Source organism: Cheilinus undulatus, linkage group 7 (assembly GCF_018320785.1).
Source record: "Cheilinus undulatus linkage group 7, ASM1832078v1, whole genome shotgun sequence".
Lineage (NCBI taxonomy): Eukaryota > Metazoa > Chordata > Actinopteri > Labriformes > Labridae > Cheilinus > Cheilinus undulatus.
This window is the reverse complement of record NC_054871.1, coordinates 52,867,953-52,879,918: the sequence shown is the minus strand read 5'-3', so window position 1 is coordinate 52,879,918 and position 11,966 is coordinate 52,867,953.

The following is an 11,966-nucleotide window of genomic DNA, read 5'->3' as shown; positions in this document are numbered from 1 at the left end:
GACCCATCAGTGTCATCCAGCTACCATCACAACAACGACACATCAGTGTAATCTAGCTACCATCCTAACAACGATCCATCAGTGTCATCCAGCTACCATCCCAACAAAGACTGATCAGTGTCATCCAGCTACCGTCCCAACAAAAACGGATCAGTGGCATCCAGAGACCGTCCCGACAAAGACCGATCAGTGTCATCCAAAGACTGTCCTGACAAAGACCCATCAGTGTCATCCAGCTACTGTCCCAACAAAGACCCATCAGTGTCATCCAGCTACTGACCCAACAAAGACCGATCAGTGTCATCCAGAGACCGTCCCAACAAAGACCGATCAGTGTCATCCAGAGACGGTCCCAACAAATACCCATCAGTGTCATCCAGCTGCCATCCCAACAAAGATCCATCAGTGTCATCAAGCTACCGTCCCAAAAAAGCCCCATCAGTGTCATCCAGCTACCGTCCCGACAAAGACCCATCAGTGTAATCCAGCTACCGTCCTGACAAAGACCTATCAGTGTCATCCAGAGACTGTCCCAACAAAGATGGATCAGTGTCATCCAGCTACCATCCCAACAACGACACATCAGTGTAATCTAGCTACCATCCCAACAAAGACCTGTCAGTGTCATCTAGCTACCGTCCCAACAAAGACCGATGAGTGTCATCCAGAGACCGTCCCGACAAAGACCGATCAGTGTCATCCAGAGACTGTCCCAACAAAGACCCATCAGTGTCATCCAGAGACTGTCCCAACAAAGACCGATCAGTGTCATCCAGAGACCGTCCTGACAAAGACCCACCAGTGTCATCCAGCTACTTTCCCAACAAAGACCCATCAGTGTTATCTAGCTGCCATCCCAACGAAGCCCCATCAGTGTCATCCAGCCACCATCCCAACAAAGCCCCATCATTGTCATCCAGCTACCGTCCTGACAAAGACCCATCAGTGTCATCCAGAGACTGTCCCAACAAAGATGGATCAGTGTCATCCAGCTACCATCCCAACAAAGACCCATCAGTGTAATCTAGCTACCGTCCCAACAAAGACCGATCAGTGTCATCCAGCTACCATCCCAACAACGACACATCAGTGTAATCTAGCTACCATCCCAACAAAGACCGATCAGTGTCATCCAGCTACCGTCCCAACAAAGACCGATGAGTGTCATCCAGAGACCGTCCCGACAAAGACCGATCAGTGTCATCCAGAGACTGTCCCAACAAAGACCCATCAGTGTCATCCAGAGACTGTCCCAACAAAGACCGATCAGTGTCATCCAGAGACCGTCCTGACAAAGACCCATCAGTGTCATCCTGAGACCGTTCCGACAAAGACCCATCACTCCCATCCAGCTGCCGTCCCAACAAAGACGCAAACGCACAATTTCATTTTTCTGCTGATGACACAGTCATGTGCACTTCTGCTTCAACACCAGTCCAAGTACTTACACAGATACAACTGGCTTTTAACACCATGCAACTAAATTTTTATGACTTGAAACTGGTTTTAAATGCAGACAAAACCAAAGTTATGCTATTATCAAATTCTAGACCCAGACTTTCTAACCTGCCTTCAGTGGTCACTGCTCAGTGTTCTCAGCTAGAACTTGTTTCTTCTTACAAGTATCTTGGTGTTTTAATTGATGATTCCCTTTCTTTCTCTGCCCATATTCAGAAGCTTATTAAAAAATTAAAACTGAAGTTAGGTTTTTTCTTTAGAATAAAGTCCTGTCTCTCTTTTGAATCTAAAAAGAGACTTGTTTCTGCTACATTTATGTCTTTGCTGGACTACAGTGATATTTTGTATATACAGGCCTCCTCTCAAAAGCTTACAGTCTCTGGATACTGTATATCATGGAGCTCTGAGGTTCATCACTAATTTTAAATCTCTTACTCATCATTGTTTGCTGTATGCTCGTGTTGGATGGTCTTCTTTGTCCACACACAGACTCAATCATTGGCGTGTTCTTATTTATAAATGTATTCTTGGTCTGCTCCCATACTTCCTTCTGACCTACATCAGTTAGAATAACACAGGATCTTATAATCTTTGGTCTCAGGATCTTTTCTTATTGTCTGTCCAAAAGTAAGAATTGAACTGGGAAAAAAGGCGTTCAGGTTTGCGGCTCCACATGCTTGGAACGATCTACAAAAAAACCTGAAACTCAAAGAATTGGTTTCACTGGACACTTTTAAGACGATGTTGAGCGACTTGGAGTCGGACACCTACAGATGTTTTGACTGATGCACCTTATCCTTTTCATGTGGGCAATCCAAGCAAAATTGTCTGTCTAAAATTGTGACTTTTCTTTGTTAATCTATTGAATCCTTGTTTAATATGTTTGATGACTGCATGTGTTTGTGTATAACAGTTGAATGTGCTGCTGTCTTGGCCAGGACACTCTTGCAAAAGAGATTTTTAATCTCAATGAGGTTTTTTCCTGGTTAAATAAAGGTTAAAATAAATAATCACTCCCATCCAGCTACTGTCCCAACAACGACCCATCAGTGTCATCCAGCTACTGTCTCAACAAAGATGGATCAGTGTCATCCAGCTACCGTCCCAACAAAGACCCATCAGTGTCATCCAGCTACTGTCCCAACAAAGACCCAACAATGCCATCCAGCTACTGACCCAACAAAGACCGATCAGTGTCATCCAGAGACCCTCCCAACAAAGACCGATCAGTGTCATCCAGCTACCGTCCCAACAAAGACCGATCAGTGTCATCCAGAGACCGTCCAAACAAAGACCCATCAGTGTCATCCAGCTACCATCACAACAACGACCCATCAGTGTCATCCAGCTACCATCCCAACAAAGACCCACCAGTGTCATCCAGCTACCATCCCAACAAAGACCCACCAGTGTCATCCAGCTACCATCCCAACAAAGACCCACCAGTGTCATCCAGCAACCATTCCAACAAAGACCCACCAGTGTCATCCAGCTACTGTCTCAACAAAGATGGATCAGTGTCATCCAGCTACCATCCCAACAAAGACCCACCAGTGTCATCCAGCTACCATCCCAACAAAGACCCACCAGTGTCATCCAGCTACCATCCCAACAAAGACCGATCAGTGTCATCCAGCTACCGTCCCAACAAAGACCCATCAGTGTCATCCAGAGACCGTCCCTACAAAGACCGATCATTGTCATCCAGAGACCGTCCCAACAAAGACTCATCAGTGTCATCCAGCTACTGACCCAACAAAGACCGATCAGTGTAATCCAGAGACCGTCTCGACAAAGACCCACCAGTGTCATCCAGCTGCCATCCCAACAAAGCCTCATCAGTGTCATCCAGCTACCGTCCCAAAAACGACCCATCAGTGTCATCCAGCTACCGTCCCAAAAACGACCCATCAGTGTCATCCAGCTACCGTCCCGACAAAGACCCATCAGTGTAATCCAGCTACCGTCCCGACAAAGACCCATCAGTGTCATCCAGAGACTGTCCCAACAAAGACCCATCACTCCCATCCAGCTATTGCCCTATCTCCCTCCTCAGTGTAGACCTAAAAAATCATCCCTAACACACTCACTCACAGAATAAAAAAGATCATCCCATCCATAATCCATTCTGATCAGACGGTTTCATCAATGGCAGACATTTAAACACCAACACTCTTAGAAAAGTCATTTGATAAAGTTAACTGGTCATTTCTCATCTCCACAATGCAAAAGTTTGGCTTTGGGGAATCATTTATAACTGGGTTAGAATTCTACACACTGTACCTTTAGCCACTGTCATCACATATGGACTAACATCTCAACCATTCACACTGCACAGGGGGACTAGGCAAGGATGCCCACTCTATCCCTAACTATTCACCATCTTTGTAGAACCTTTAGCTGCAGCCATCTGTCAGAACAGCAACATCTATGGAATCAAAACACCACACACTTACAACATATCTTAATGATATTGCTCCTGATTTCGACTTTTGGAACCAAACATCCAAAATGTTTACTCTGTATCAAAAATGCAAACATACAACTAATTCAGTACAAAATACTCCACAGAACACACCTCACCGGGCAGAAATGTTTAAAATGGGATTCACCTCAGAAATTTGTACTAACTGCCCCCAAAACACACCAGACACTTATCTTCACGCCTTCTGGCACTGCACCCTGATTCAACAGTTCTGGAACGAGGTCACTAAATCACTCTCCACCCTAATGGGCTGCCACATCCCTATGCCCCCCTCACTCTGTCTACTGACACATCAACAACAAACCTCAACAACTCAAACAATAAACCACTCCTAACAGCCCTGATTATCGCCAAGAAAACCATCCTTTTTAACTGGAAATCTAAGAAAATACAAACACCACTCAATGGAAGAAGCTACTGTTAATGTTTGGATGCAAAAACAAAAAAAACCCTAAAAACTGGTGAACAGCTGCATTCAGGAGATACAGTGGCTTATACACATAAAAAATAACCAAAAGGAGCTCTAAAATCCTGACGCACCCTGAGCTAAAGTAGTATTTCCCTAGTGTGTCATTACCACAAGAGAAATTGCTGATCCAAACACCAGTTGCTGGAATGATACAGAACAAACAGCGCCATCTGGTGTGTATTTCTTTTGGATATCATTTATGAGTTTAAAATCTCACATAGGTGGCTAGTGGCATGTTTTTTCCCTGTAGTTGTCTCTTTGACCCACCTTAAACCTCCGAAGTCCCCCCTCAAAGTACTTACTGTGACCCACCTTTAACCTCCAGACCCCCCCCAGGTGTTTACTCTGACTCACCTTAAACCTCCAGAGCCCCCCTAGATTCTTACTGTGACCCACCTTAAACCTCCAGAGCCCCCCTAGATGCTTACTGTGACTCACCTTAAACCTCCAGAGCCCCCCCTAGATTCTTACTGTGACCCACCTTAAACCTCCAGAGCCCCCCTAGATTCTTACTGTGACCCACCTTAAACCTCCAGAGCCCCCCCTAGATTCTTACTGTGACCCACCTTAAACCTCCAGAGCCCCCCTAGATTCTTACTGTGACCCACCTTAAACCTCCAGAGCCCCCCTAGATTCTTACTGTGACTCACCTTAAACCTCCAGAGCCCCTAGATGCTTACTGTGACTCACCTTAAACCTCCAGAGCCCCCCTAGATTCTTACTGTGACTCACCTTACACCTCCAGAGCCCCCCTAGATTCTTACTGTGACTCACCTTAAACCTCCAGAGCCCCCCTAGATTCTTACTGTGACCCACCTTAAACCTCCAACCCCCTGCCCCCAACCCCCCGGGTATTTCCTGCCGTCCCTCAGGTCTGTTAACATGGAGACATAGCAGGATCCCATTACAAGTTATATGACTTGCAATTTTAAATGTGATTTTTATCTGAAGTTTCTTTGGTGCAGACCATTGTGATCAGAACTGTTTAAAATTTTTTCCTGTGTTGGTTTTTTGGATCAGCAGGAGTTGCTTAATCTAGAATGACCTTGGTCTTTGACCAATGACTTGAAAAATTGAATCAATGCATCATTGGGAGAGGCCAAACATTCAACAAAGTTTAAAGAAAATCCATCAAAGTGTTTCTGATATCAAACCTCAGAAAGAATCAATGAAGTCATGTCAGCGAGTGACTTGGCACAGCAGACAGATATCTTTTTCATTGATTACTGTATTAAGCTTCAATTTTACTTAGTGGCAAAATTAGAAAAAACATATTAAAGTAAAGAGGAACAGAGAATCAGGTGAAGTAATCAGTAAAGACTGAATGTAAGAGGATACTGGGTCTCAGCAGGAGACTGAGATCAGAAAGTTACTGATAGACCTGCTGTCTGTTAAAACAACAATGAGCTCTGACTGTACTTTGACTCTGGACAATAAATATGTACATACAGAGACTGGGTCATTTAGAGCCATAAATGTCAAACAGTCCCAGACGTCCTCATATCTCCTGAATGACTTTATAAACTCAAAGAAAAGATTTCATATCAGCCAGTCCTCAGCTGCCCTTTAAAATAACACCACATCCTCAGAAAATCTTTTTACATCACTGTTTGCTGATTAAAATAAACAACCTTAAAGGTGCCACCTCACTATCTCAGGTCACCAAGATGTAGATCTTTGGACATCTGCAGGAAAGTCTGTTTTACCCTTTAATTGGTTTTACAAATCAGTCATGATCAATATAATTTGGCTCTCTGACAAAAAAATACACAAAAAAAATCATTGTTTATAGTAGAGTCACCTTTGGCTTGCTGGGAAATAAATCTTCTAAGCCGTAGTTCTCTGTTAGACTGAACAATATTGTCCTCCAGGATTTTCCTAGATTTTACTTGATTCATTTTACCCTCTACCTTTACAAGCCTTCCAGGGCCAGCTGCTGAGAAGCATCCCCACAGCATGATGCTGCTGAGAAGCATCCTCACAGCATGATGCTGCTGAGAAGCATCCCCACAGCATGATGCTGCTGAGAAGCATCCTCACAGCATGATGCTGCTGAGAAGCATCCCCACAGCATGATGCTGCTGAGAAGCATCCTCACAGCATGAGGCTGCTGAGAAGCATCCCCACAGCATGAGGCTGCTGAGAAGCATCCCCACAGCATGATGCTGCTGAGAAGCATCCTCACAGCATGAGGCTGCTGAGAAGCATCCCCACAGCATGATGCTGCTGAGAAGCATCCTCACAGCATGATGCTGCTGAGAAGCATCCCCACAGTATGAGGCTGCTGAGAAGCATCCCCACAGCATGAGGCTGCCACCAGCGTGCTCCACAGTGGGGATGGTGTGTTTGTGGTGATGTCAGTGTTTGGCATGTTGTCTGATGGTCTAAAAGCTCCATTCTGGTCTCATCAGACCAAAGAACTTTCTTCCTCTTGACCATGGGGTCTCTCACAGTCCTTTTGGTGAACTCTAGTCCAGATTGAATCTGAGTTTTCTTAAACAGTGTCTTTCTCTTTGTCACTCTCCTGTAAAGCTCTGACTGGTGAAGAACCCGGCCAACAGTTGTTGTCTGCAGAGTCTCTCCATCTCAGCTGCTGAAGCTTAGAACTCCTTCAGAGTAGTCATAGGTGTCTTGGTGGCCTCTCTCACAAGTCTCCTTTCATTGCACTCAGTTGTAGTGTTCCAGTCTGATCATGGTGCTTCATTTAAAAGCAAAGATTGACCTTTTAGTGAATTTTTTTCAGTCAGGCTGCAGAAATTGTTAAAAGAAGTCACTAATGTCGCTCTTTTGTCTGAGTGCCCTATTGTACATTGTTGTTAGTGTAGCTCTCCAGTGACGGATAATTAAAGATAATAAAACAGGAGTAGAAAAGCCAATTCAGACTAAACACGGCCTGAGCTGCTCCCAAACTTGTGCATGCCAAGTTTTTATGTTTGTGTGTTTTCAGAGAAGGATCTGAGGTCACTAGTAATCATTAACTTGACTTTTATTATAAAACTGATCCTAGAACGGTGACCTTTGTACAGAGTTTAACCCGAGTTTGTGGGTTAATCTTTATTTGTGTCACAGATCAGTCTGTAGTTTCTGGATCATTTTAAAACTTTTTTTCCTCTCTGAACATTAATGCTTTTATTTTTACAAAATTTAACACAGGGACTGTCAGCAGTAATCCTTATTACCAGGATCAGGATCAGGACCAGGATTTTTTATTCTGAGGCTGGAGGTGTTATGGCAGGGGTGTCCAAACTATGGCATCAGGGCCAAATGCAGCCCTTATACTGTTTTTAATTCTAGAAAACAAGATAGGAATTAGAACGTGAAGCTTCCTGCTGTTTATTCTTGTCTTGCATCTGAGTGTGGAGATCGTCCGTCAGCGACTCCCCGTTGTTGCTGCATGGAGCAGCTTTATCACACAGACTGTTTCATATATCGACTGCATGGATTTAACAAAACATCTTTTCCATCCTGAAAATTTTTCTGTGTGGCTCTTTTCTCTTGTTTTGATAAAGAAATGTTTTCCAGTTCTGACAAAACTGCTGCTGTGGCTATGTCTGAGCTAATCACTCCGCTAGCAGCCGTTGTATACAACCACTCATAAAAACAACCAACTGAATCCAGGGATGAATCACACAGAACTTCAAATGTGATTTTGTGGGTTATCTTATGTGTATTTCAAACATGGAGGGTTATTCCAAAAGTAAACAAAGGTCTACACATGGGAAAAACTTGCATGTGTCCCACCGTAGCACGGATCCTCAAAATATCAATCAGGAAAACTTTATCTGCTTTCAGCAGTAACAAAAGAGTCCGAAATACTTCAGTGCAAGAGCAGTACTATTGTAGTGTTGACCTATTTAACCAAATAGCTGACAAAATACCAACTAAAAATCCAGCAGAGACATTTTTTAGAAAAGAGACAATGAACAAAAAATACATTTGAACTCTTCTCTGCAAAATCAAATCATCCCACATGCCATAATCAAACTGTGGAATTACAACAGTTTATAGAGTTATCAAAAGTATTCTGACTGATAAATATATAAGAAAAGCAATAATACAAACACCACGTATAGACTTGCTGTTGGTCTCCTTTCTAATTCAAGGTTAGCAAGTTCTGGTTGCTGATGTGGAACGTTTACAATCCAGAGAAAATCGCCAGCATCAGAAATCCTACACACAAATCCTCATACAATAAACTTATAAACCAACACATTGCTCTATGGTAGTAGATCCTTCTCCTGAACATGATATAATTTATAGATTTTCCCACTTTCTGCAGCAGTCACTGTTCCTAGCCAAACAGCACGTTGTGTTTACCTCCTGTATTTTCCCAGCGCACCCTAAGCTCTCATTAAGTACTCAGCGATGAAACTATGCCCCCAGCTGTCTGAAACAAAAACTCGCAAAAGCAACACAAATACAACAGGCGGTGTATTTGCTGTACGATGTACAGCAGTTTTATTCTAGAAGTATTCAGACTTTAAAGGGGGCATATTATGCAAAAATCACTTTTTCAGGCTTTTATAACAGAAATATGTCTGCCTGACCTTTCCACAATCCCCTCAAATACCAGAAAATCCATTCCCTCCGACGCTGTCTTTCTCCACCTTTCAGAAAACGTGTGCTGAAACAAGCTGTTCTCAGATTTTATGCTCATGATGTCATGTGGGGAGTTAGCCTCGCCCCCAGGTTTGGTTGACCCTCCCCGCCTGAAAGAAAGTTCCGCCCTCGTCTGCTGATCTTCCTCTTAGCTGCCAGCTGAGGTGCTGGATAGCTCAGAGGGTTACCCTGCTGACTTCAGACTGGGAGATTCATGGTTCAGACCCCAGTCAGGTCCTGAACTTTGGATAAAAGTGTCTGTAACACTAGGGTTCCACATCCTTTTCCTGAGAAGTGTGGAGTCTGGGGTGGAGTTAGCCAGCTCATTAACATTTAAAGCCACAGACACAGAAACAGCTGGTTCTGAGCAGGGCTGAAAAAGAGAGGTTTTTAGACATGCAAAATTCCAATACTGGAGTGTTTTTTCAGCAACAAACTTCACAGGCATGTTTTTGGGACCTCTGAGAACAATATAAACTTTTCTAAAAGACTAGAATATGTCCCCTTTAAACAAAGGCTTTAACCACCCTGTAAACCTGGTAACTCTTTCCCTCATAACTCTCACAAGCTCATGCCAAAGCAGGTCAGCAGAAAAGCGAAGAATATTTTCCACCATGAAAAGCACAAATAGTGGAGGAGATAACCACAACAATTGTTCACTTTGTGATACAAGCATGAAATTTGGTATGGTTATAGCCAAAGGCATTCCAAAGAAAACTGGATATGGAGGCATCCTGAATTGTGACCAAAGCCAGATAAAGTTCCTGCAAGTCGGCATTCCGGTGGTTGAGAAAAATAGATACAAAGTCGTTTTCTTCAAAATGATCATTTTTCGTTTTTTCTCATTTTATGCAAGTCCGACATTTAAACTACTCATTCAATGAAAAAAGTAACACTAATGTGATAACTAAAAGCATTAATTTTGTGTTTAAAAATGCCCTCTTTTTGTAGTTTCTACGGGGAGATTGAGGCGAGGGGAAAGCAAAACTGTGGGGTGATAATTGGCCACTCAGCCTGCCATTGTTCCCAGTTTCACCCATTGAGATGGACAATAACAAACACCGCATGGCTCAAACGCCACCCCCCCTTCAGCACTTATACAGCTGTTTCTAGTTATCACCTTTAACAACAAGACTCAAAATGCACCCTGCAGCGAAGAAAAGTAGAAGAGACGATGAAGAAGCAGCAAGAATTATCAACAGACTTCAGGATCACTCAACAATGAAAGTTTGATGACGGCAGATTTCCTATGGGAATATTTTGATGAGTGTCACCAGTCTGATTCAGAAGCTTGGTTTGGGTGGACTTTTTGTAAATGTGGCCCTGTTGTTCACGCCCATTACCTGGCCTGCCTGAAGGTAGGAGAAGTCCTGAAACTTTGAGCCTGGGTTTCTCAGAACAAACAGAAACTAGAAGTTAACATTCAAATGAGCATATCTTTGTAAATATGCTCAGATTTGGGTGTATGACAGACCATTTGAAAAGCTTGGAATCTACGCTATAATGTGTACAAACCTCAAAAATGACCTCGGACGCCTTGCAGGAGTTTTTACCAGCTTTGGTCACAATTTTCAACATAGTGCTCATGGCAGCCATTTTTCAAAATGCCCAGCAATGATAACCGTTTTCTTATCAATTTTCTTATCAGGGAAGATAATAAAGGATGATGAAGAATAAAAAAAATGAAGAATATTATTGTGACAGAAGTCATGTGTTACAGACGATGTAATAGAGTGGATGTGGAAGCACAGCCAGGGCACACTGGTGACACCACTGCTGTGAACTCAGCATAGGTTTCAGTGTCAGCTAAATACATTAGCCATTCACGTCATTATTTCTGTAGTCAGTATCAGTCTACTCCTTTTAGTGATAGTTTAGTGGTAGCATAGTTTAGTTTCCTTAATGCTATCTAATGTTAGTCCCACATCTAGTTGATATTGTGCATATTTAGATGTAGTTAGATAGCCGCACCTGAATTGACAGGATGTGCCAGCGCCTGAGAGCCGAGCCAAGGGTGACGGGGCTTTACATGACTTCATGTAGTTACTGGTATACAGATTGCACAGGAATTAAAGGGCACTGGATGAACAATCGTGCTAGGTATAGGTCAATTTTTGTAAGAAGAGTTGTGTGAGGCAGTACAAGTGCATAAAAGCTGAATTAAACTGCACATCCTTTGTTTCTGTGAAGGAGAATGTTGATTAGACTGCTGTGACAGACAGAGGCACTTTCCCTCTCTTTTCATTTTCTAACCCTATTTTATACATTGCTTAAAAAGCATCTCACTCCCATCATTCTCCTTTTCCTTCCCTCTCCCAGAAAAATACCAAAAAATGTTTTCATTAATTCACTGAAGGTTATTTCAAGTTCAAGTTTATATAAAACTTAGTGTAAATTGTAAATAGTTTTTCTACTCTTGTGATCAAAACATTGATCTGAAACCTAATTCAAGTTGCAAGTTCATACACAAATTAGTGTAAATTGTAAATCATTATTTTACCCTTGTGATCAAAAATATTGACAGGAAACTCCATTCAAGTTTCAAGTTTTTATAAAACTTAGTGTAAAATGTAAATAGTTCTTTCAGTCTTGTAATAAAAACACTGATCTGAGACTTAATTCAAGTTTCAAGGTCATATAAAACATGTAAATTTGAAATGGTTTTTACTCTTGAGATCAAAAGAATTGATCTGAAGCTCACTTCTAAGGTGTTTCTAATTTTCTAATAAATAAAATATAGCAGGTAGCAACTTTTGTTCAAACTGTATCAATTTCAGGCTTAAAAAACAACCTCAAACGCAATTTCCATTCCATCTTTTCAGTTTCTATGTGTCACATGAAATTGCAAAAATAAAACAACCCCTGTTAAGCCACACCCATTTCTGATCTAAGCCCTGCAAATTTATCACCTAACCTCCACCCTCTCCAATGGTATGATAGACAAATTAAACTAGT